Source organism: Eublepharis macularius, chromosome 17, assembly GCF_028583425.1.
Source record: "Eublepharis macularius isolate TG4126 chromosome 17, MPM_Emac_v1.0, whole genome shotgun sequence".
Lineage (NCBI taxonomy): Eukaryota > Metazoa > Chordata > Lepidosauria > Squamata > Eublepharidae > Eublepharis > Eublepharis macularius.
In genome coordinates this window covers 23,768,486-23,792,548 of record NC_072806.1, presented here as the reverse complement: position 1 = coordinate 23,792,548, position 24,063 = coordinate 23,768,486, and the positions used below count along the sequence as shown (strand labels likewise).

The 24,063-nt window shown below is 44.5% G+C and overlaps 1 protein-coding gene across 3 annotated transcripts in view; it reads left to right on the top strand.

Moving 5' to 3' along the window:
• The window catches only part of CAMKK1 (calcium/calmodulin dependent protein kinase kinase 1), a 145,957-nt gene that overhangs the window by 15,683 nt on the left and 106,211 nt on the right, over positions 1 to 24,063 (top strand). For 2 of the 3 annotated variants that reach the window (XR_008598397.1, XM_055001185.1), the window contains exon 2: positions 14,975 to 15,079. The exons of the other annotated variant lie outside the window; for it this stretch is intronic. The gene's annotated coding sequence lies outside the window, so the exon portion shown is untranslated. The remainder of the gene's footprint in view (positions 1 to 14,974; positions 15,080 to 24,063) is intronic. 3 annotated transcript variants of the gene reach the window in all.

Here is a 24,063-nt window from a genome sequence, read left to right as displayed (position 1 = left end):
CTGGCTGTGACTGAACCAAAATGGGTGTCTCCACTCAGTCTCCTGCAGGTCTGTCTTTTTCCCCCTGGCCTATTTCACAATTGTTCATTAATCAGCATCTCCCCACCGATTAAGTAGGAGAAGCTGTCACTTCTACATAAGGTCGCTAGTAGGGCTGTGAGCTTCCAGGTGGGCGGTGGAGATCTCCCAGAATTACAACTGATCTGTGGACCACAAAGGTCAGTTCCCTTGGAGAAAATGGCTGCTTTGAAGGGTGGACTCTGTGGCATTATACCCTAAGGAGGTCCCTCTGCTCTCTAAACCCCACCCACCCCGAGCTCTACCCCCAAATCTCCAGGCATTTCCCAAACTGGAGTAGGCAACCTGACTTCAGCAGTAGATGTGACTTTACAAGGAATAGCATTTTTGGTTCCTTCTGCACATATGTTCTTGCTGTGAAGAACATTTTGCTTTGGAGATCATAAAACAGCTCCCTGACTGCATTTTAAAATAAGAGAGCTCAAATATAAGTTTGCACCGGTCTGCCTTCTTTTTTTGGATCCATAGTGCATCGAAAAAAGGAATTTTTAAAATATCCTATTGTACCATCCATTTAAGCAGTCATGTTAGTGACCCTTGTCTATCAGCTAATTCCCTAACTCTATCAGCCTTTGCCCTGGGCATCCCCCTCGAGGGGGCGGGATATGATATCATGCAATGATGTGTGATGATATGACATCACTTCCAGTTTGTACCTAAAAGTGACATCATGATGCTCTAGAAATTCATTCAGCTGTACAGTTTTTTTAACATAGGGATGTGGGAGTTCCTTGAGCACTGTGACATCATTTCCTGGTACAAACTGGAGGTGATGTTGTGCATCATTGCACAGTGTCACTCCCTGCCCCTTGCTGGAATGAAGTAGCCAGGTTGGACCTGGAGCCTGAAAGTGGGAGCTTGCCCACTGCCCCGGGAGAATTACCACCTTACCCTGGGCTGAACTTAGGGTTGCCAACTTTGGGTTGGAAAATTCCTGGAGATTTGGGGGGAGGGAAATGTGGGGAGGGTGGGGTTCAGGGTGAGGGGGACCTCAGCAGAGAATAATGCCATGGAGCCCACCCTCCAAAGTAGCTATTTTCTCCAGGGGAACTGATCTCTGTAGTCTGGAGATCAGCTGTAATTCTGGGAGGTCTCCAGGCCCTCCTAGAGGTTGGCATCTCTAGTAGACCTTTTTCCCATCCGGAAGTAGGCCCAGGTCAGACAGCTGACTCCTAAAAGGATATTAGATTCTTACAGACTCTGTGGTGTAGAGCTGGACCAAGAGAGCAGGCGACTCCAAATCCCTCTCAGGTCTATTCAGTGGGGCATACTCTTAGGATAGTGGTTTTAGGATGTGTTTATTTTATTATTTATTAAAGCATTTATAGCTCACCTTTCCCTATGGCCCAAGGTGGCTTACAATAATTAAAACGTCGAATAATAAAACCCCAAATCTAATAAACCCTAATAAAATTGCAATTGTGCTGCAAGTGTTCCATTTGGTATAAGGCAGTTTCCAATTTCTATTCATCCATCTGCCCCTTTCTGGGTGAGTGAGAGAATTCTGTGTTCAAACATACTCAGTACCACCATCTAGATATGTGAATGCCCAGTCGAAAAATACTGAAAAATGGGAGGGGGGGAGTTTTCCCCCCTAAGGATTGATTGACTGATTCTTGCTTGCCGTCTGTCTGTCTGTCTATCCTCATATAGCTATTGCCTTAAGCAGAAATTAAAATGGGAAGAACTTTACTTAATGTCATTTCTCTGCTGTTTAATTATTGTCTCTATATATTTTGCTATAGAAAGAGTAAAGGGATCATTTGTAGCCAATAATAAGGACTTCTTTCATTTTTTTCCCCTGATGAAAAAATTGGAACTTTTGAGGGAGCAGTAAAAGGAAGCACTGAGAGATCCCTGTCTTTCGGTGCTACACCTCTGAAGATGCCAGCCACAGCTGCTGGCGAAACGTCAGGAACCACAATGCCAAGACCACGGCAATACAGCCCGGAAAACCCACAACAACCATCAAAAGGAAACCTCCTTTGAAATTTTCTCTTTTGAGTGAGACAAACTAAGATACAAATGATGCCTTTGATGTTGTTCAATCAGTAAAAGAATTTTAGAATTGATAGGAAAGTAAGAACTGCACATATTTCAATTTCTCACCAAATTTTGGTTCCCCCCCCCCATGGAGGGGAAAGTGGTGAATCTCCTTTTCTCATTGAAAATTTAATTCTTTTTTCTCAATGGCAGCAAAACAACAAAAAACCAGGAAACTCAAACTGTCGCTGTTGTCCAAAGAAGGTGTGCAAAGCGGAAAAGGAAATGCAAAGCTGGCAGCTAGGTCTCTTGGGGAGCCTGGAGATTAATTCCCACAAATTATAATTTCAACTGCTGAGAATAATTTGTTGCTACTGGAACCAGCAGTTATAGCCCCTGAAAAAGTGCTTACGAGCTGGCAGCTGCAGGGAAAAGCAAAATGAAACGGGTGATTTCCCCCATTTCTTGCTGTTGAAGTATGGAACAATTCTCTCAGTTGCATGCAAATTGTTCCAAACTAATGGGTCCTTTCCCCCCTTTTGAAAATGGCATGTTTTTTTTGGAGGGACGGGGAAATTATAGGGTTATATTAGGATAAAATAAGCTTGTTGAAAGACTGAGGGAAGGAGAGCAGTGCAAATTGCCAGCTCGAGTACTTCAAGGATGCTTGACGATGGCTTGCTATTCTGCAGTTTGTGGTAAGGAAAGAAACAGGAGAATTAGAAGGGAAAATGGCTTTCCTTCTAATGAGCAAGAACCTCTACTCTTGTAACCTCATATGCTGATACCATCTGATCTGGGGGTTTCCTGGAGGGAAGGGCGGGCCTTTATAGTCCTTTTGCTACTGGGTTTGTTTATTTTTGTGTGAACAGGCAAACACCAGAATATATCAGTGGTGTGCAAATGCTCTCCTGTTGGAATTTCAAATTGCTGCAGTGTGTTGGCTGCAGATTTGGGAAAGGCTGTGGCTTGGTAGTAGGGCATCTGCTTTGCGCGTAGAAGGTCCCGGGTTCGATCCTTACCATCTCCGGTTAAATGCCTCAGGTAGTGGGTGATGGGAACCAGGGCTTTTTTTCTGGGAAAAGAAGTGGTGGAACTCAGTGGGTTGCCCTTGGAGAAAACGGTCACATGGCTGGTGGCCCCGCCCCCTGATCTCCAGACAGAGGGGAGTTTAGATTGCCCTCCGTGCTGCTAAGCGGCGCTGAGGGCAATCTAAGCTCCCCTCTGTCTGGAGATCAGGGGGCGTGGCCACCAGGCATGTGACCATTTTCAAGAGGTTCCAGAACTTCGTTCCACCGTGTTCCCTCTGAAAAAAAGCCCTGATGGGAACAGACCTCTCTGCCTGAGACCCTGGAGAGCCACTTGCCTGTCAGAAGACAACACGGACCCTGATAGACGGATGGTCTGCGGTGATACAAGGCAGCTTCTTACATTCATATTTATTAGGAGGAACTGTGGTCGAGCATTTGCTTTGCATGCAGAAGTCCTCGGTTCAATCCCTGCATAATGATTATAGCCTCAGGTAGCAAGCACAGAACATTTCTTTGCCTGAGCTTCTGCCAAGCTGCTGAAAGTTGTGAATTAGGTGGACCCGCGGTCTCCCCTCAAAAGGAATTTCGGATCTATATATATAAAGACAAGTGTCCTGACTAACTTATCAACGCCCAGCCCAAACCCCTGGACCTAGAAATATGAAATTTGGGGAGAACATTCCTTTCATGATGTAAACACCCCATAAGAAGGGATTTTAAGAAATTCACCCCCTAAGGAGGTAAAAAGGAGTACAATGTGTTTTCCCAAAGGGATACTGCTTCCCTGCGTGGCTGGCAGGCTACTGTCTGCTTGCACCCCCGCTCGCTGCCAGCTCGGTCACTCTTCCCAGATTGGGCCAGCCTTTCAAGGTCATTTGCATATGTGGGCTGATTGGGGCTCACAACATTCCACACCTCATTCCCCCCCCCCAAGACAGTTGGAACACAGAGGTAATTTGCATATGGGGTCTGATTGGTCCTCACCCCCCACATTCTAAACAGTATGCTGTTGCTATCGGGAGTCATTGAATGTGTCCTGAGGTCAAATGCACATCTCAGTCTTCCTCTCAAAGGTCACTGAGGTTGCCAACTCAAAAAAAACAACCATACAAACCAAAAAATGTTACATATCCATAAGTATTATAACTGGATTTAAAGTAGTTAAATACCATAGAGAAACATGAGTATCAAACTAGTGTTTGTATATGTTAATATTTTATATAAATGCAAGCTGGGAGAATGTGAAGAATAGTGAAAGGGACAAATAGCTTGAATATCCTGCCTAGGGTGGCCAGGTCCTCTCTATCAATTAGCAGGTCATTGGTGGTCAGTGATGCAGTGCTGGTCCATGATGTCACTTCTGGTGCAACCTGGAAGTGATGGCGTTGGTTTGAGCTAATTCATATAGAATCAGCTCTGGTGTGACGCTGACACTTCTGGGTCATGCCAGAAGCAACATCATTGACTGTCTGCATGCCCATTTCTCTGGCATGCCTCCTCTGACACAGGCACTTCTCCCAGGCATGCCTCCTCCTGCCAATCAGCTGGCAATTAGTACACAAAGGCAGGAATCACTGGCAGATTGCCTGCCACCAGTGGGCTCCAGGGAACCTGAATCCTGCCCCATTCCCCCAAATTCTCTCTCTCTCTCTCTCTCTCTCTCTCTCTCTCTCTCTCTCTCTCTCTCTCTCTCTCTCTCTCTCTCTCTCTCTGAGATTGCCTGGCAGGGAACCCCTCCCCTGCCCAGCACCAACCCGATCTGGGCCGTTTGGGGCCTGATCCAGGCCAAAACGTGCCCCAAACGGCCTTTTGAGCCATTTTGGGCCTCTTTTGGCCTGGATTGGGGCCAAAACAGCCCTGATCGGGCCACTGCCAGGTGGGGAAACACTCCCCCCATCTGGCAGCAGCCAAATCCCGGCCATTTCAGCCTGGTCAAGGGGCATGGCTTATGCTAATGAGTTATACTAATGAGTTCTTGCAAATCTTTTTCTACGAAATGGCCCCTGATTATTATTAAAGGTCATTTCCCAAGCTTAATTTTAATATTTGAATTTTTATTTGGTTTTTAAAATATAAATTCTTTTGTGTTGTCACCTTGAGTCAGTGTCCAGAGAAAGGGGAGTTAAAAGTGTCCAAAATAAATAGCTTTTGAGATTTAGATTCTGTCTGCTAAAATGTCATTCAAAACATGTAAGGCTTTAATTGAAAAAGTTCTACATCAGTCCAATCTTTCATAATTGACTCCAAATCACAAAATCTTTTAGGCTCTTTCCTACTTTAATATAGAATTTCACACACACACACACTGTGTGCCTTATGAACACTGGAAGCAAGATGTGCACAGTTCAACTAAAGGCTGATTTTAAAAAAATAATAAAGGAGAGTCTCATAACTTCAGAACGGATTTAATAAGTGTAGAGTACTTGAGAATGTTTAAATAATGGATGGGCTGCATTGACTTAACGTAATGAACTCCACCTGAAATTTTATGTCTCTGAAAAGATACTCCAAGAGAGAAGGAACAAAATTGCCATTCAAAGGTAGCAAACATATTTAATTGGTCTGTGAAATGTCAGCGAGCTGGTATATTTTTAAAAAGAAATGTACGAGCAGTTTTGGAGAGAGGTTTATATTTCTGCTTCCTGCAAGGCTGCATAAATTTGGTAATCTTCCACTGACATTGTGCCCTGGATTATAGAGTAGGGGGAAACTGCACAGATCATCTGGGCTAGAGCTACTTGAACTGTTGACGCCCAGATAGAGACGGACTGGCCATTGAACTCACAGGGAGTTTCTGGTGGGCTGCCGCTTGGGAGGGCTGGTGGCAGCAAACAAAGCAATGTAGGGTTGCCTGGTCTGTACCATGTCAGCAGGCACCGTGGCACCCATGGGCACCATGGTCTGCGCCTGGCAACAGCAGGAATTTTGACGGGGGAGCGGGGGTGGAAGTGATGTGCAACACATTGATGTCATAAGGACCATAGAGATGGAGGAAATTCCCAGAGCAAGGATGCCCGCTGACACTTTCCCTGGTGCTTGCCAAATGTTTTTAGGAAGTGGGCAGGGCCAGGTAGACCTTTTGCCCAGCAGAATTTCCAGTTGGCTATTGGAGATCTGATTGGCTGTGCAGATTTTTTAATTAATTAAAAATTTAAAAATTGCTTTGGCAACAACTGTCACCGCAACACAAGGATCTTCATTGCATGGCTGAAGATAATCAGTTTGAATATAAGAATATATTTTTAAATGTATGTTAATTGTAAAAGGCATCCTGTTAGGCAGAGATTCTGCCTGAAATGTTGAAGAGTTACTGTTAGAGTTATTATGTCTAACCTTGCTCCCTGACATTTTTGGCTGTCTCCTGTGGCAGTTGTTTTGCCATTGTGCCCACTACTCTCTTTCAGAATTCCAGAGGTGCCCGCAGGCTCAAAAAGGTTGAGGAGGACCTCGGTCCTAAAGTGTCACTCAGTGTAATGATGTTGACCCGTGGCACGACGTTGCTTCCACCCCAACTTCCCCACCCCACTGTTCCATTGTGGGAGAGCAGGAGCCAGAGATTGCTGGTGGAGAGCAACTCTATATACTCTACTAGCACTGCAGGAGGCACTCTAATTTCTCAGTCCACTGTGGAGGGGAGGTTGCCTTAAACTGAGGGCACACTTCAGGTGCATTCAAAAAGTGGTGCAGATGTATGTGATTACTAGGGAGACTCCAAATTGCTCTCAACCTGTAGTACATTTTTCATATGAGATAGTTTTCCCAACACTGCAAATGCTGGGAGGTTTGAGGGCAGTGCCTGGGAGAATTGGGTTTGGGAAGGATGTGAAGTCACTTCTGGGTGATGCTCTAGGAATTTCCTCTAATCTCTACGGTAAAGACGGTAGACACTAGGGAAAATTCCTAGAGCATCACTATGGCCATTTTTTTCTCATGCTCTTCAGTTTCTTAATGGTAGGAGATTGTGGCTGAGGTTGGAGAATTTGCCACCAGGCCCAGACATCATCATCGTCATCAATAAGAATAAGAATAAGAATAAGAATAAGAATAAGAATAAGAATAAGAATAAGAATAAGAATAAGAATAAGAATAAGAATAAGAATAAGAATAAGAATAAGAATAAGAATAAGAATAAGAATAAGAATAATACAGTGTGCTTATATGCTGCCCTTCTAGACTGATTAGTGCCGACTCAGAGCGGTGAGCAAAGTCAGTGTTATTATCCCCAAAATATAGCTGGGGAGCTGAGGCTGAGAGGAGTGGCTGACCCAAGGCCATCAACTGAGCTCATGGCAGTAGTGGGAGTTGAACCAGCTGAGTGCTGATTCACAGGCCAAACACTTAACCACTATGCTACAGCAGTCCTTGGAGTGGAGGTGCTTTGTTACTTTTTTTTTCCAGAATGAGTTGCTCAGGAAATCACAAAGATCAGTTCTTTCCCTAGAGTTTCTTAAAGATCCATCAGTCTCCTTTCCACATGCATGTATTTTGTCTCCATGCATGTAAAACTTTGCACATTTTCACTGAAGTGCTGCGCAAGGCACAGCCTTCCAATTCCCACACTGCAGATGCAGGAGTATATTTTGATAGCTTACTTTTGGAAGAATTATGCTTCCTCGCTTTTTCTTTTTTTAAAAAAATAATTGTTTAAAAACACTAAAAATAGTGGGAAAAGTAACTATAGCTAAATACCTGAATATAGCCTGCGACAGACGGACTGAATAGGGACAGTTGGAGTATAGAGTTATGCAGCAGGAAGACCTCATGATAAGTTAATGTGTTCCTCTTCAACTTCTCACATAAATAAGTAATTCAAGTGATGGTTGGATAACCCCTATTCCTTTCCTTTGAATGGGACTCCTGCTTGCATATCAATTTGGAATTCTTGTTCCTCTTTCCTTTCTGTATCATCATATCCAAGTTTTCCAGAGACCCGGTAGGCTCTATTGGTGGTGAGGCCCTCATAATAATAAATCTGATTGCGATTTTGAGCTTTCTTTTGATTTATATCACTCCTCCCAGCAGATGGGAAAAGGCCTTTCTGTGATTTAATCATTCGGAGTGGTTCTTTGGCAAAGCAAATAATTCTTTGCCTTGTCAGATTGTTTTTTAGAAATGGGTTTCCAGGAAGAATGCTCATGTTTGCACATTTAGGAAAAAAATAATAATCTGGGGGTGTGTGTACGTACATCCTTGTTTTTCAAATGTTCTGCTTTGATATTCCTGTTGCTATAAAGTCCGCAAACTCAGAAAATTCCAGCCTGCTAAAACTGGCAGGGCTACGTGCTGCTGTTTACATTTCAGCAAGCTGCTGTTCATTTGGGTTTTATGATACTGGCATATAGAGGAGTACGGGAATTATTTACTGCTGCCGCCACCCCAACAGAGCCATTGCAGTTGTAGCAAGATGACTTCTGCAATAAAGATTTTAAAGGAACTAGATAACATGCATAAGTATGTTTATGTGCTCTCCACTTTTCTGAGCAATGAGAAATTCCAGTGGCAGCGTTTACTAGATTTTACAGTTTCAGGTGGGTCTGTAGTTAAGGTTGCCAATCTCCAGGTGTAGCCTGGAGATCTTCCAGAATTACAACTGATCTCCAGACTACAGATATCAGTTCCCCTGGAGAAAAATGGCTGCTTTGTGGGGTGGACTCTCTGGCATTATACCCCATTGAAGTCCCTCCCTTACCGAAGTCCCACCTTCCCCAAACTTCAGCACCAAATATCCAGGAATTTCCCATCCCAGAGTTGGCAGCCCTATCTGTAGTAGAAGAGCAAGATTTGAGTCCAGCAGCAGCTAAATACCAACACGATTTCTAAGGTATAAGCTTTTGAGAGTCAAAGCTTCCATCATCAGATCTGATATATCTGACAAAGAGAGCTTTGACTCTCGAAAGCTTATACCCTGGAAATCGTGTTGGTCTTTAAGGTGCTGCTGGACTCAAATCCCAATTTTGTAGTTCATCCCTAAGCAGAGTCTTCAGTGGACTTAGAAGGTGTAACTTGGTGGCACAATCCCATGAACGTCTACTTACAAGTCAGTCCCACTATATTCAGTGATATGTACTCCCAGGTAAGCATCCACAAGATTGCACCGTTGCAATATAGTAACACGATAACAGTGCACGTATACCCCAAAGTAAATTCCATTTAGTTCAATAGATTTACTTTCTAATAAGTGCGTTTAGGATTGCTGTTCAGGAGCATCTGTGATCTTTAACAAGAGATTCTTTTGTATAATATGCAACACCAATCAGATGTCACTTTAAGACAAAATCGTGGCGATTGACCTGTTCATGGTAATAGATTGTAAAACGTATGGTGTCTTATATCACTGTTGTTTCACAGTTCTTAGTTGTAGGATTTGCCTGTGGAATATGTTTCGCTGTTCCCAACTCAGGGTTTCTTTGACTTTAGCCTTTTTTTCTCAGCCAGGAAAGGTGGTCTGTTCACTCTTCTAAAGATCCGACAAGAATTCATGTGCATTTTAGAGTTAGGACCCACAATTCAGAGGCAGGGCACCTGTGTTGCACACAGAAGATCCCAGATTCAACTGTTGACCTTTTCCTTGGCGGCGCAGAGGGCAATCTAAACACCCCTCTGTCTGGAGATCTGTGGGCGGGGCCACCTGCCATGTGACCATTTTTAAGAGTTGCCGGAACTCCATTCCCCCGCGTTCCTGCTGAAAAAAAGCCCTGGGTGTCCATCTGCTGCCTTATCTCTCTGTTGAATAATTCTGAGTTCTTTAACCGTAGCTCATGGCCAGCATTCCCTGGAGTTAATAGCTAAATTCTGTTGACTTTCAGACCTGGATGACTGGACTTTCTGTCTCTTCCCCCCTCTGCTCTCTCCTTTGTCTCAAAAACATTCTTTCCTTCATAAACTTTTACTCTAACAAGGGTAAAATGTCACAAACTACAGAGAGTCTTCTAGATATCAAAATAATTGAGATTATTTTGAAGTATAGGATTTTTGTTTGATTGTTTTCTAAGCTGGTTGACTTTCAACCGCTGTCCACTGGTTTTGTGATTCTATGTAGTCATTTGTGCTCACATGGAGGGAACCTGCTAGCTCTGCCCTAATTTCCTTGCATTCATTACGCAATTTGCATAGAACCTACATAGGTACATACAAACACAAATAGGTTCTTGTATGCATGTAGTTATTGGAGAATTACTCTTGGTGATCTAGGTAAAGATCATGAGCCAGTGAGTTCCAGGAACATTTATCAGATATTTGCACATATAAAAACTGTTTCTGCACAAAGTGCTATCCTAGGCTGATTCCGTACACGTTGGATAATGCACTTTCAATGCACTTTATCAATGGTTTAAGGTGGATTTTTTGTTCCGCACACAAAAAATCCACCTCAAATGATTGATAAAGTGCATTGAAGGTGCATTATCCAACGTGTGCGGAATCAGCCATACTGTATGTGATAGTAAAGAGGCTAGTTCTTGTGCCAATCAGGTAAATAGCAAAGCCACCACCAACAAGGAGAGGTCTCTATGCTTTCAGGGAACTCGCTAGGAATACAGAAAAAACATGACTTTGTGAATTAAACCAAAAGGGAGAGAATGGAACATATTCCAAGAGTTCAGAAGGTGAAGGATAGCCAAGAGCCATGTAAGACAATGGAGAATACTAGGGGAAGACATGGAGAATGTATAACATCCTGGAGTGGAGGGGTGGGAGAGATTTATACATTGTCTCCTCCATCTCCTTGCAATTTCACAGCAAATTTCTGTGGCTGCTCCCAATGATGTATAACTAATTATCTGTAGATTATGAGTATGCAAGGGAATGTCTTGCAATTTCAAATCTATAGTAAATGCAAGATACTTAATAGATACAAAGAGAATGGTCAGTTTTCCTATCTAGAGTGACCCGCTTGGACTGAGTTGCACGGGGTACCGTGTGTAGCCAAGGCTGTCTCAGAATGTTAAGACAAATTAGAATTTTGATAGCTCTCTCTTTGCAGCTCCTGAGATTGCTGCTGTGGCGTTCGGAGGCTTAGACGTTTTGCCTGGGAGAGCCTCCAGAGATGGCCTTGAGAAACAGAGCTCAGATAAACCTTTTATAGAACTAAATGCGGTAACAGCTAATCTTCCCAGTGTCACCTGGGTCTTGCAAGAGGAAAAGAAGCTTTGCTGCTTTTAACAGCCACTGGCAAACACCCATGGTCAACGTGCTCTCTCTTTTCTTCCATCACAAATACTTGGGGGGGAAAGGCTTTTCTGTCTCTTTACTGAGTCTGTAGGAGACACTGAGGCTGAGCTGTTGTAGCTTTCACATTGCCCTGCAGTGAATATTGTGATTCTGTGCAAGTATAGAATTTCTTTTGGGCTCAGAATTTGGTTTCAGAGGGATGGGATAACCAGGCTAATGCTCCTTATAACTGTCACAGTTATCTGTTTATTTAAGAAGGTTATACTCCGCTTTTCTCTCCAATTGGGACCCGAACAACATTTAGCATTATTCTCCTTACCTCCATTTTAGCTTCTTAACCACCACCCTATAACCTATAGGTTAGGCCAGAGGTCGCCAACCTCTTTCAACCTGCTATAGGGTTGCCAACTCCTGGTTGGGAAATTCCTGGACATTTAGGAGGTGGAGCGGAGAGGGCAGGCTTTGGGGATGAGAGGGACTTCAGCTGGCTATAATGCCATAGAGTCCACTTTCCAAGGCAGCCATTTTCTTCAGGGGAACTGATCTGTGTCACCTGGAGATCAGTTGTAATTCTGGGAGATCTCCAGCCACCACCTGGAGGCTGGCAACCCTAGCCTGCTGGCACTTTTAGAATTCTGACACAGGGAGGTGGAGCCAACCACAAAATGGCTGCCATGAGAGGTGGAGCCCGCCATAAAATGGCTACCATGGGAGGTGGTGCCAACCTCAAAATATCAGGAAATGAGGTTAGTCATCTTCAACATTTCTGTTGAAAATTAACATGAGTCCAGTGGCATCTATAAGACTAACAAAATTTGTGGTAGTGTATGAGCTTTCGTGAATCACAACTCACAGCTCTGTATCTAAAGAAGTGAGCTGTGTCTCATGAAAGCTCATACCCTACCACAAATTTTATTAGTCTTGTAGATGCTACTGGACTCTTGCTCTTTTCTTTTGCTACAGACAGACTAATACGGCTATCCATCTTGATCTAAAATTAACATATTATTGAAAAATATTTTCCACATACACACATATTGAGCTAGCTAAGAAACCATCATCTGGCGCTGTCTTCATTTTGCAGGCATCTAATGCACTTATGCAAAAGAAACAAATTCTGCTTCTCTGAGCTATCCCTCTACGGGAGCCCCTCCCTCATGAGCCCAGCTATTTTCATCCCTCACTGTTTCTTGTAACAACAGCAGTTGGTCCTGAAAGGCTAGTGGGAGCTCCTTGCACATGGAGCAAGAGAAACGGTGGCCACATTCTGATAGATACATAAATTACTTTTGACAAGTGAACCAAGTTTGATACAGTGATGTTTATTAACACCCACTTGCATTATAAATTTGGGAAGATCTGTTGCTTCAGCCATGCAGCCCAATCAGTCATGTTTAGTGTTTTTAGAATATCCAGTTTTTGCAGAGGTAAAGTTAGAGTTGCCAAGCCTCCTGGTATGGCAGGGGGCCTGCAGGCAATTCCTTGTGTTGTCTGCTGCTGCCCTCAAAGTGCAGCAAGAGAAACGTGGAGGGAAATGGAGTGGGCATGCCAGTATCATACTGGCATGTGTCATCACTTCTGTAAAAAATATTGGAAGTGACAACATGAGGGCCGTCGTCACACGGGCATCTCTTCCGTTAAATTTACAGCATATAGCGTCCTACCTGTTATCGGCACAGTAACGTTTCTTTGGGTCACCTAACGGCTCTTCGCGCCACCAGCTGTCCACACCGAAGCACTCTTCTGTTCTCTCTAACCGCGCAGAAGCAGCTCCTTCCCTCCCCTTTTTTTTTTATTATTCTGGCGTTTAATTTCGCTATAACAGAATAACAGCATATAAATATTCCGTTAGAGCAAAACATTAGGACCCTTTTGTTTTTCCAACCTTGAAATTATATAAATAGCCCTTTGCCCGCAGAAAACTCCCTGTCTGACGTGATCCCCATCGCTGAAGGCTCTGCCATGGCGATTGAGTCATTTTTACTTCAGCAGAAAGTTTGCATTGTGTTATGTCGTTATGGCGTTATAAGGACATAATAAAATAAAAAAAGGGGAGTCGCAGGAAGAAATGGATTCTGGGATTGAAGGGAGGGCATAGGACGTTGCGAGGCGAAATACATCGATGTGAGGCATTCACACTGAGGCACAAAACAGCGCGACTATCAAGCACAAAGCAGACGAGAGAAAATCGCTACAGTGTTGGAATAAGGTGGGTGTTTGCCGGGAAATAGCGCCATTTTAGCGCTAAATAAAAGCCTGTGTGACGACGGCCGAGGTTGGGTAGTGTTCTAGGATTTGCCATGAGTTCTGCAGTTTGACCATAGAGTTTTTGCGAATCCTAGAGTATCTCTTCTGGCTTTTACCATATTTCTGGTTTTTGCCAAAAGTGAAGTTGCACAATGGCATCATGTTTAAATACCCCCAAGACAATCCAGAAAGCTTCCATGGCAGAATGGAGATTCAAGCCCATGTCTCCCAGGTCTGACACTGTAACAACCACCAACAACAACAACAACAATAACCAACAACAACAAAACATTTGATTTATATACCGCCCTTCAGGATGACTTAACACCCACTCAGAGCAGTTTACAAAGTATGTTATTATCCCCACAACAACTCACTGAAAATGTCGATACAGTGTGCAGCGGCAATAAAAAAGGCCAACGCTATGCTGGGGATTATTAGGAAGGGAACTGAAAACAAATCAGCTAGTATCATAATGCCCCTGTATAAATCAATGGTATGGCCTCATTTGGAATACTGTGTACAATTCTGGTCACCACACCTCAAAAAAGATATTATAGCACTGGCAAAAGTGCGGAAAAGGGCAACTAGAATGCTTAAAGGGATGGAACACTTCCCCTAAAGGTTAAAGCGCTTGGGGCTCTTTAGCTTGGAGAAACGATGACTGAGGGGTGACATGATAGAGGTTTACAAGATTATGCATGGGATAGAGAAGGTAGAGAAAGAAGTATTTTTCTCCCTTTTTCACAATGCAAGAACTTGTGGGCACTCAATGAAATTGCTGAGCAGTCAGGTTAGAATGGATAAAAGGAAGTACTTCTTCACCCAAAGAGTGATTAACACATGGAGTTCACTGCCACAGGAGGTGGTGGCAGCTTCAAGCATAGACAGCTTCAAGAGGGGATTGGATAAACATATGGAGCAGAGGTCCATCCGTGGCTGTTAGCCACAAGGTATAGATGGAACTCTCTGTCTAGGGCAGTGATGCTCTGTATTCTTGGTGTTTGCAGGGGCAATCAGTGGGAGGGCTTCTAGTGTCCCTTCCCCACTGGCAGACCTCCTGAGGACACCTGGTCTTTTGGCCACTGTGTGATACAGAGTGTTGGACTGGATGGGCCATTGGCCTGATCCAACATGACTTCTCTTATGTTCTTAATCACCCTTTGAGGTGGGTGGGGCTGAGAAAGCTAGAAGCTGTGATTGACCCAAGGTCACCCAGCTGGCTTCAAGCGGAGGTGTGGGGAATCAAACCCAGTTCTCCAGATTAGAATCCTGCACTCTTAATCACTACACCAAACTGGCTCTCTAACCACTATACTACACCGGAAAGATGAAATGTTTCATGGGTGTGTGTGCGTGTGGCTTCATTCTGCAATACATCTCCTCCTTGTGATCAGCAGAAAAAGCATGCAACGTGAGGAACACAAGGCAATTCAAGTTCTAAAACTCCGCTTTTATTTTGGCAGTGAATATGGGACAAGCTGGTACAGAATTCCAAAGCCTCCGACTTTCACAGATGACCATATGGACGCACTTTTAACAGCCCTTGTTCTCATACCAAAGATCACTGTGTGAGTTCCACCCCCTTCCCTGTTGACTTGGTGAGCTCCACCATATGTTATGTATTGTACTCTTTTTCTCTGCAAAGAGCCCTACATGCCGTTGATTTAAAGGCCAAGGAAGGGAGATACCAGGAGCAGAACTAACTGCCCTGTCATTGATGGTTCAAAATATACTTGCGTAGCTGCAGTATGTGAAACAGTCCATCATGCGCTGCACATACTGCCTTACTGGTTGTTTACTTTGTTTATACCCCCCTTTTCTCCCCAATGGGGACCCAAAGGAGCTTACATGGTTTTCCTCTCCTGCATTTTATCCTCACAACAACCCTGTAAGGCAGGTTAGGCTGAGAGAGAGTGACTGGCCCAAGGTCTCCCAACAAGCTTCCATGACAGAGTGGGGATTCGAACCTGGGTATCCCAGATTTTAGTCTGGTACTCTAACCACTACACTGCACTACACTGGCTCTCTATGTGTTCAGGTGTGTGCATTTGCGTGAGAGTGTGCTTGCATGGGTAGAAAGTTAGAGGCGAGGCGTCATTCAGAGATTCACCTTCTAGAGATTCTGGAGTGGGAGCTGAACCCTGAAGAGTAACAATGCCAGAAGCAGAGGAGTTTGCTGTGTTCGTCTGTAGTCGCAAAATAGTAAAGAGTCCAGTAGCACCTCTAAGGCTAACCAACTTTATTGTAGCCTAAGCTTTCGAGAACCACAGCTCTCTTTGTCAGATGCAAGGTTGCATCTGACAAAGAGAGCTGTGGTTCTCGAAAGCTTAGGCTACAATAAAGTTGCATCTGACAAAGAGAGCTGTGGTTCTCGAAAGCTTAGGCTACAATAAAGTTGCATCTGAAAAAGAGAGCTGTGGCTCTTGAAAGCTTATGCTACAATAATGCTAGAAGCTCGTGCTAACAAAAAAACGAATAGGGCGGCTTCCCAAAGAATGGGAAAATCAGGTTCATGATTTACCAGAGTGAAATGCCAAAAAATAAGGATGTGTCCTATTTATTTATTTGTTCGTTTGAACTACTTACATGCCCACCTTTCTCCTGAGCATTTCGGGACCCAAGGCAGGTGACAGTAATATGAAAACGATTTTATAAAACAGATATGGAAAACAACGGCTGTAAAGCCCAGTCAGAAATCACTTTATGCCACTTACCTCTCTGTCCAAGCTCGTGCTTCCCCCAAAGCTCTCTAGATTAGCTCTGTTTTGAGTAGGCCTCAGCTGGAGCGTGTGCTGATTAATTATATGGTGCTGAGTAGCCTTTCGCAGAAAACAGCAGTTTGCGAGAAATGTGTTCATCACTGTTCTCGGGAGACTCTTTGCTTGTGTGTTTGTCTGTTAAGGAACCTCTGCACATCCGCTGGGGAATCCTGTAGTGTTTTAGAGGCTGCTCGTTGTCAAATGGTGAGGAGTGAGGTAAGTCGGGCGGAGTAGAGTAGGCCGAGTTGGGCCAGAGGTCTTGTAGCCAGAGGATCAGTAGATCAGTGGAACCATAGAGAATGGTATAAACTGTATTGGAACAGAGCCAGAAATCAGGATCTATGGCAGGTAGACCAAGGTTTATAAGAAGTGCTGAGTGTAGGGCTCCTGGCACTGTCTCAGCAAATGGTGAGGGTGCCCAGGGAGGGAAGAGTTTGGGGAGAATGTGATGTTGTTTCCAGGTGACAGCCTAAGCTGCCTCCTCTAGTCTCTATGGCCTTTACCCTGGAGACTATGGGAAATTTCTAGAATGTCACTCTGTAGAGGCTATTTTTTGTGTTCCTTGGGATGGGAAATTGCTGAGGGCAAGCGTATTTCATGTGCTCCCAATTCTGGAATTAATTTTAGCAATTTACCTAGTTAAAGTGAAATTTGGGAGTAGATGCAACCCATAACTCCAGAGCGGGGCCAGAATGGAACAAGGGAAACAAACTCATCCCTGATCTAAAGCAGGAAATTGGTTCTGGACTAGATGACCCTGGAGGCACCTTCCAACCCTATCATTCTATGATTCTATAACTGGTACTGATGCTTCCAAAGAATGCTTTGCTAGCATATTAAAAATGCACAGATGGTAGGGTTGCTTACAGCTGGAGACCTCCTATTCCCCCTTCTCAGTGCCCAGCACCACTCAGCTGGGCAGTGGGAGGAAATTCTCCTTTGAAATGGGGGATGTGACTAGCTTCAGCGTGTTGCCGTCAGTTCTGGTACAATGCAGAATTGATGTCATTGCACCAGGCCATGCTCTAGTATTCACCTAGAACTCTGTGATCAAACCATAGAGTTTTGAATGAATGCTAGAGCTTCACCTGCTGTGTTGATGTCACTTCTGGGTCGCACAGGAAGTGATGCTAAGCTATAGAGTTTGGAGCAAGTGCTAGAGTGTCACCCACTGGCACAATGACGTCATTTCTGAATTGTGCCCCCCCCCAACAGTTAGTCCCTGCTTCCGCCATCTCCCACTCTTTGCTAGACTGTGCCTGGCAACCCTAACAGCAGACCACAGTGATCAGGTTTAGACATGACCCCCACAATGTGGATTCCTGTACATGTTGAGATTTCTTGACAATCCTGGTATCATTTTAAAATTAGATTTCTTGTTTGGTATCAGAGAGTCTGTGTGTATCTTCTGTATGTTATAGCAGAGAAAACTTGGCATTATTTTGGACATGAAAGATGTTTTTTCAAGCTTGCAAATGGGAGGGGGGTTGTTTTCAGATAACAAAAAGGAAAATCTGGAAAATTAAGGTAACAGAACTTAGCAAATACAGTGTGGGAGGTAAACTTCAGCGCTCGCCTATATTTCTTTCCAAAACGGAGATATTTTTGTCAAGCTCTCCTCCTCCTCTTCCAAAAACCTCATGGAGAAAGTGATTTATTTTCCACGCGATTCTTTTCTTTGTGCTTGTAAAAGACCAGATCTCCTTGAAAAGACACAAAAGTGTTTATAGAGCTCAAGGAATAATGAACTCAGCTTGATGTTGGCTATCTTAAACAAAGTTGGAGGCCATGGGGAGATGATGGAAGCTCTTTTACCCTTGTGGAGGAGGGGGGAAGCAGCTAACTGGGAGGGCCTGGAGCTGGACTGTCTGCATTCAGGGAGGAGCTGTGGGCCAGGGGTAGAACATCTGCTTGGCGTGCAGACGGTCCCAAGTTCAATCCCTGGCACCTTCACTTAAAAGAATCAGGTAGAAGATGATGCTGTAATATAGGGGAGAACCACTTGTTGCTAGTCAGAGCAGCCAGTACAACCTTTATAACACCGATGTTCTGACTCAGTATAGGGCAGATTCATCATAAAGAGCTATAATGGATTTTGTTGCTTGGCTTGAGAACTTCTGCACTTATTTCATCAGACTGCCTCCCAAGCTGGTCTCTCCTTACTGCCAGCTGCCATCTTTGGCACCCTTCAGATCCTATTAGACCCCGCCTCTATCCAACCAGGCCCTGCCTCTAGTCTACCAGGCACCACCCCTTAACTTTCCAGCTCTGTCCCCTCATTTCAGGGTCTCAGGATCTGTGTCTACCTTATCCCCAGACACTTAAAACTGAAGGCAAGCTGCTCTCCTGTACATTTTAGGGAGATATTAATGGGCCTTGACCCTTCATCAAACTTCCTGTATTGCAATTAATTTCCACTGTTGCTGTAAATTGATCTTTTGAGCTTGAGATTTCTTCAGTGTTCTGCCCGGAACATTTATTATGATACATTGGTGAGAACCAGCATGGTATACCAGGGCTTTTTTTCTGGGAAAAGAGGTGGTGGAACTCAGTGGGTTGCCCTCAGAGAAACTGGTTACATGGCTGGTCACTCCCCTCTGTCTGGAGCTCAGGGGGCGGGACCACCAGCCATGTGACCATTTTCAAGAGGTTCCGGAACTCCGTTCCACTGCGTTCCAGCTGAAAAAAAGCCCTGCTTATTACCATATTGGACTCAGGATGTGCTGCATATAGCCCTTCCCAAGAGGCACAGTTGCCAAATGTAAGAGCCCTCTGATTAAAAAGGGAGGCCCAGTTATCTGGACCATTCCTGCTTAAACAGTGCCAGCAAAAAAAAAAACGCAGTACAATTATGTCCGTATGTTATTTTTATTTAGATCTTTATCCCCTGCTTTTCTCTCCAACAGGAATCTAAGCAGTTTACAGTATCGTTCTGCATCCTCCTTTTTATCGTCACAACAACCCTGTGATGTGGGTTAGGCAGAGAGAATGACTGGCCCAAGGTCACCTGGCAAGCTTTCGTGACAGACTAGGGATTCGAACCTTGGTCTCCCAGATCCTAGTAAGACACACTAACCACTGCAGTCCGATGCCATTCAGTTTTCTGTGCACACATGCCCCCCCTCCCTGTTCTGCTCTCAGAGGGAATCAAACCTCTTCTCCTGGCCCTCTTCCACTTAAAAAGACTTAACAGATTGAATCGCTTTCCCGCCAATCTCTCCTTGCCAGGTATGATTGCTCACCTGCCTGGGGAACTTCTCTGCCCTCTCCACTTTTCTCTAATGGACTTTTTTTCCAACTTCAAAGCTTGAGGGCTGTAATCTTGCAAACCCCTTTAATTCTGTTATGCAACGCCAGAGGAAGGAGGAGGCGAACATCAAAGAAAGTGTGCCATGCTGACTAATGCCTGGGAAGTGGTGAGATGCGCCAGGGATGCGCTGAATCAGAACACTTCTGCAGGCTTCCAAAGCAATGTGTTTTGCGCATATTGAGCCTGCTTTGCCGTGCATTGGGGATTTAGCAAGAAGGCAATCAGAAAGCTGGAGAGATTTTGGCAAACGAGATGTGACTAAGACTTAACAGCTAAAACTTTGCTCCCCCCTCTCCAAGGTTTGGTGTTTGGGGAATCCCAGAAGCATTATCATACTGGGAAAGAATGGTCCATCCACAGTATATTTGTGAAAAAATTTATAGATGTGGGGAAATCCCACTGATCCCATTGATCGAGAAGGATGGTCCTTTCTTGAGGGAACAGCATTAGAGCTCACAGAGGTAGGAGAATCCTAAAAGTTTACTTTAATTGCTCAGAGAAAATGGTCCATCCCTGAGGAAGCAGAGCTGCAGCTTAGAGATGTGGAGAGAATCTCAGAGCCTCTCTACATGAGATGTCTGACATCTGAAGAACACATGTTGGGAGATGCAATGTTAGCTGGGAAGGGTAGTATAAAAAGGCAGCTGGTGGCAGGGCAAAGGCTTTGCTATACACTGGAGCTGTGTGAAGGGGATGTGAAATGCCAGGAGGGAAATTTCAGCCAGTTCTAATCTCTCCAGGTCCAAACCCAGCTCTGGAAGGCTAATCAATCAGTGTTTAATACAGTCAAAGACCAGACAGGTAACAACATATAATCTAATTAAAACATACAGTCAAGGTAAATCATACTCTTAAAAATCTATCCAACTCTGGAAGGTAGTTCCAGCCCATTTCCGTTCCTTGCTGCCCTCTGGTTGCGATCCCACACAATTTTAGACTGGAGAGTAGAGGTGGGCACGGACCAGAAAACGGACCAAAATTTTACACACACTGGGCCGGTTTGGTGTTCGTGAGCCGGTAGGTCATGGAACGCACCTTTTTTCATGGACACGATGAACTTTGGCTGGTTCATTGGTCCGTGAAACCAGACATCCTGGTGCCGAGCAATCGATTCCCTAGGCAATGTAGGAGCTGCCTGCAGACCTTCTGCCGCCCCCGAAACACACCAATCTTAGCCTTGAAAACCTTCATAGGCAGTTCTGGCTGCCAACCAGAGAGCTCCCATTATTCTCTATGTGAGCGTTTAGTATATAAGATGCAGCGCGGAGCAGCGGTTTGACTTTCCAGCCTGTAGTTACTGAGCGAGGAACTGCTTGCTGCGGGAGGGTTTTTTTTGCATTGTGTGTCGAGTAGCACCTATAAGACTAACAAAATGTGTGGTAGGGGATGAGCTTTCATGAGCCACAGCTCACTTCTTCAAGTGAACTGAGGCTCACAAAAGCTCATACCCTTCCACAAATTTTGTTAATCTTATAGTGCCCTTAAGATTTCCAGAGTATAAGCTTTGGAGAGTCAAGCTCCCTTTGTGAGATACCTAACTCTTGAAAGCTTATACCCTGGAAAATGTTGGTATAATGGTCTTTAAGGTGCTTCTGGACTCGAATCTTGATTGTTCTGAAATCTTTGGTCTGCAGGTGCATATTTTAAAAAGCTGCAAGGAAAGGGAAGAGAAAGGGGGGATGGGAGGTGAAGCATAGCAGAGCAGAAAAGGTGGGGAAGGGAAGGGCTGCTAGTAGTAGGGGGGCAGAAAAAGTGAGGGGAGAGAGGAGAGGCCACCAGGAGGACAGAAAGAGATGGTGTGTGTGTGTGGGGGGGGGTAAGATGAGATTCATCCCATGAGTCCTTACTGCCCCCCCCACCACTTAAAGTATGTATGTAGAAGTGCACGCACACATACACCTGTCAAATTTCCCCCCCTTCCCTCCTTGTGTTACTTTGGAATTGTTAAGATTTGTGGGAGGTGGAGAATCACGAGTTTAAGGATAGCTTTGTGCTGGGGATGGAGGAGGTGGCAAAAAAGCATCTGCCTGCTCCTGTTGTGTCTCGAAATAAGAACGCCAAATGAATATATGAAATAACATTTGCCTGGTAGGGAGCAGACGTTTCGAGGTTCTTGATAGGGTAGATTGCCATTGCTTTGACAAGCCGGCAGCACACCTAAACGAAAACATCTCTCTGTTCCCAGTGGCAGGCCGAAGGGCTCCAGGTGGAACCGAATAATTCCAGCGTCTCCTTAATTTAGACACACGGAAAACACAATTAGCCAGTTTCTGGAGTGTTTTCCCCCCATCCCTCTCCGCTGTGTTTTTTTCCACCTCTTCTGCAGTGCTTGCAAAGACGGTCCCTCGAAAGCTCTAGAGTGCTCTCAACGGAAAATCAACCTGCTACAAACTGTGATTTGACGTCTGCTGAGCTCATAGCTAAAGTTCATTTTAGAGGGGAGGGCCTATGCAAACTTCCTCTGAGCAAATGGATTGCCTGGGGAAGGGGTGCTGTGACTCAGGGACACAGCATCTGCTTTTCATGTGAAAGCTTCCATGTTCAGTCTGTGGCATCTTCAGCTAAAAGACTCTGATACTCTGATGTCAACTTGACATCCTGGAGAGCAGAGCAGACAAGATTGATGATAGAGCCAGTTTGGTGTAGTGGTTAAGAGCGTTGGACTCTAATCTGGAGAGCCGGGTTTGATTCCTCACTCCTTCACTTGAAGCCAGCTGGGTGACCTTGGGTCAGTCACAGCTCTCTCAGAGCTCTCTCAGCCCCACCCACCTCACAGGGTGTTTTGTTGTGGGGATAATAATGGCATACTTTGAAAACCGCTCCGAGTGGGCATTAAGTTGTCCTGAAGGGTGGCATATAAATCGAATGTTGTTGTTGTTGTTGTTGTTGTTGTTGTTGTTGTTATTATTATTATTATTATTATTATTATTATTATTATTATTATAGGCAGGCGGTCTTATTCAATGTAAGGCATTTTCATATGCCAGTGTTCATTTTTTCACTCCCACCCAGTGCCAGCTCTGTCCCCGCTTCTATTCGGTCAGCACTATGACAGAACCACACAATGCCAGCGGTACCGCCAAGGTACAGCTGGCACTACGTGGTTCTGTCATAGTGCTGACCGAATAGATGCAGGGACAGAGCTGCCATCTTCTAATGGGACATTTGCCATTGCGTCTCTTCAGTGCCATTTACAGTGTTGATGGTGATGTGTAGTGGTTAGAGTGTTGAGCTAGGATCTGGGAGACCCAGGTTTGAACCCTTGTTCTGCCATGGAAGTTTGCTGGGTGATTTTGGGCCAGTCTCTATCTCTCAGCCTAAACTATTTTACAGGGGACTACTGTAAGGTTCAAATAGAGGTAGAAAGAATGATGTTGAAAGCAGTTTTGGATCCCCAAGAGGAGCAAAAAGCAGGGTATAAATACCTAAAATAGATGCAAGAAAATGTTAACGCAAAGCAAGCATTAAAAAAATTGAAAAAACAAAATTCAAAAAGGAGCATTTCTGCTCCTGGGCATTCCATAACATGTTTAAAAGTTGCCAGACTTAATTTAAAAATTTTTTTCAAAGGGAGACTGGGATACCCCACATGTGACTTGGAATTCATGTATAAATTTAGAGGAGTTAGCCATGTTAGTCCGTAGTTGCAAAATAGTAAAGAGTTCAGTAGCCTTTTAAGACTAACCAACTTTATTGTAGCATAAACTTTTGAGAACCACAGCTCTCTTCGTCATCTGAACAAGACAGCTGTGGTTCTCGAAAGCTTATACTACAATAAAGTTGGTTAGTCTTAAAGGTGCTACTTGACACTTTACTATATATAAATTCGACACCTTCTAACTTGGGCCCAGTGAAGATGGGGTTTGGGTATAGCTCCCTGTGGAAAGTAGTTGCTCCCTCTTTGCAGTTTTGTGTTCTACTTGCATTGCCAATGGATTGCCAATTGGGTGTGGTCCGTACCAACACCAATGAGATTATCCCCGCCTCTGACACACATGCTGAATCTTATTTTCCTATTCTGTTGGCATCATAATGTGGAACACCTCTGCCATAATGGTTCGTCTTCCATTTTTATAATTGCATCCCCCCCCCCCCCCGCAAACACACTCTTCAGTTCATGCCCCTCTGTAGGGTATGTATCTGCCAACAGAGAACACGTCATGCATTGGACAAAACATGCTGTGCAGTCTACATAAGCTCCTGCCCCAATAAACTTGTTTAACCTTAAAGGGGCCAGAAGGCGCTTTCTGTTGTGTTTGGCAACTTATGCGGCTGCCCCTCTGGAGTTCTTCACTGCTGTGTAACCAACAAGGGAGATGCATAGGGACTTTCTATGCAAAGCAAGGAGGATGACAGCCTACTGGATAAAAGCCATAGAACAGAGCTGGGAATACACATTTTAAGTGTCTCATCGCAGCTGTTCTGCCTTGAAAAATCTTTCTTTGGCAATTTGAGCTGTGATTATTTTCATGCCATGCTCTGT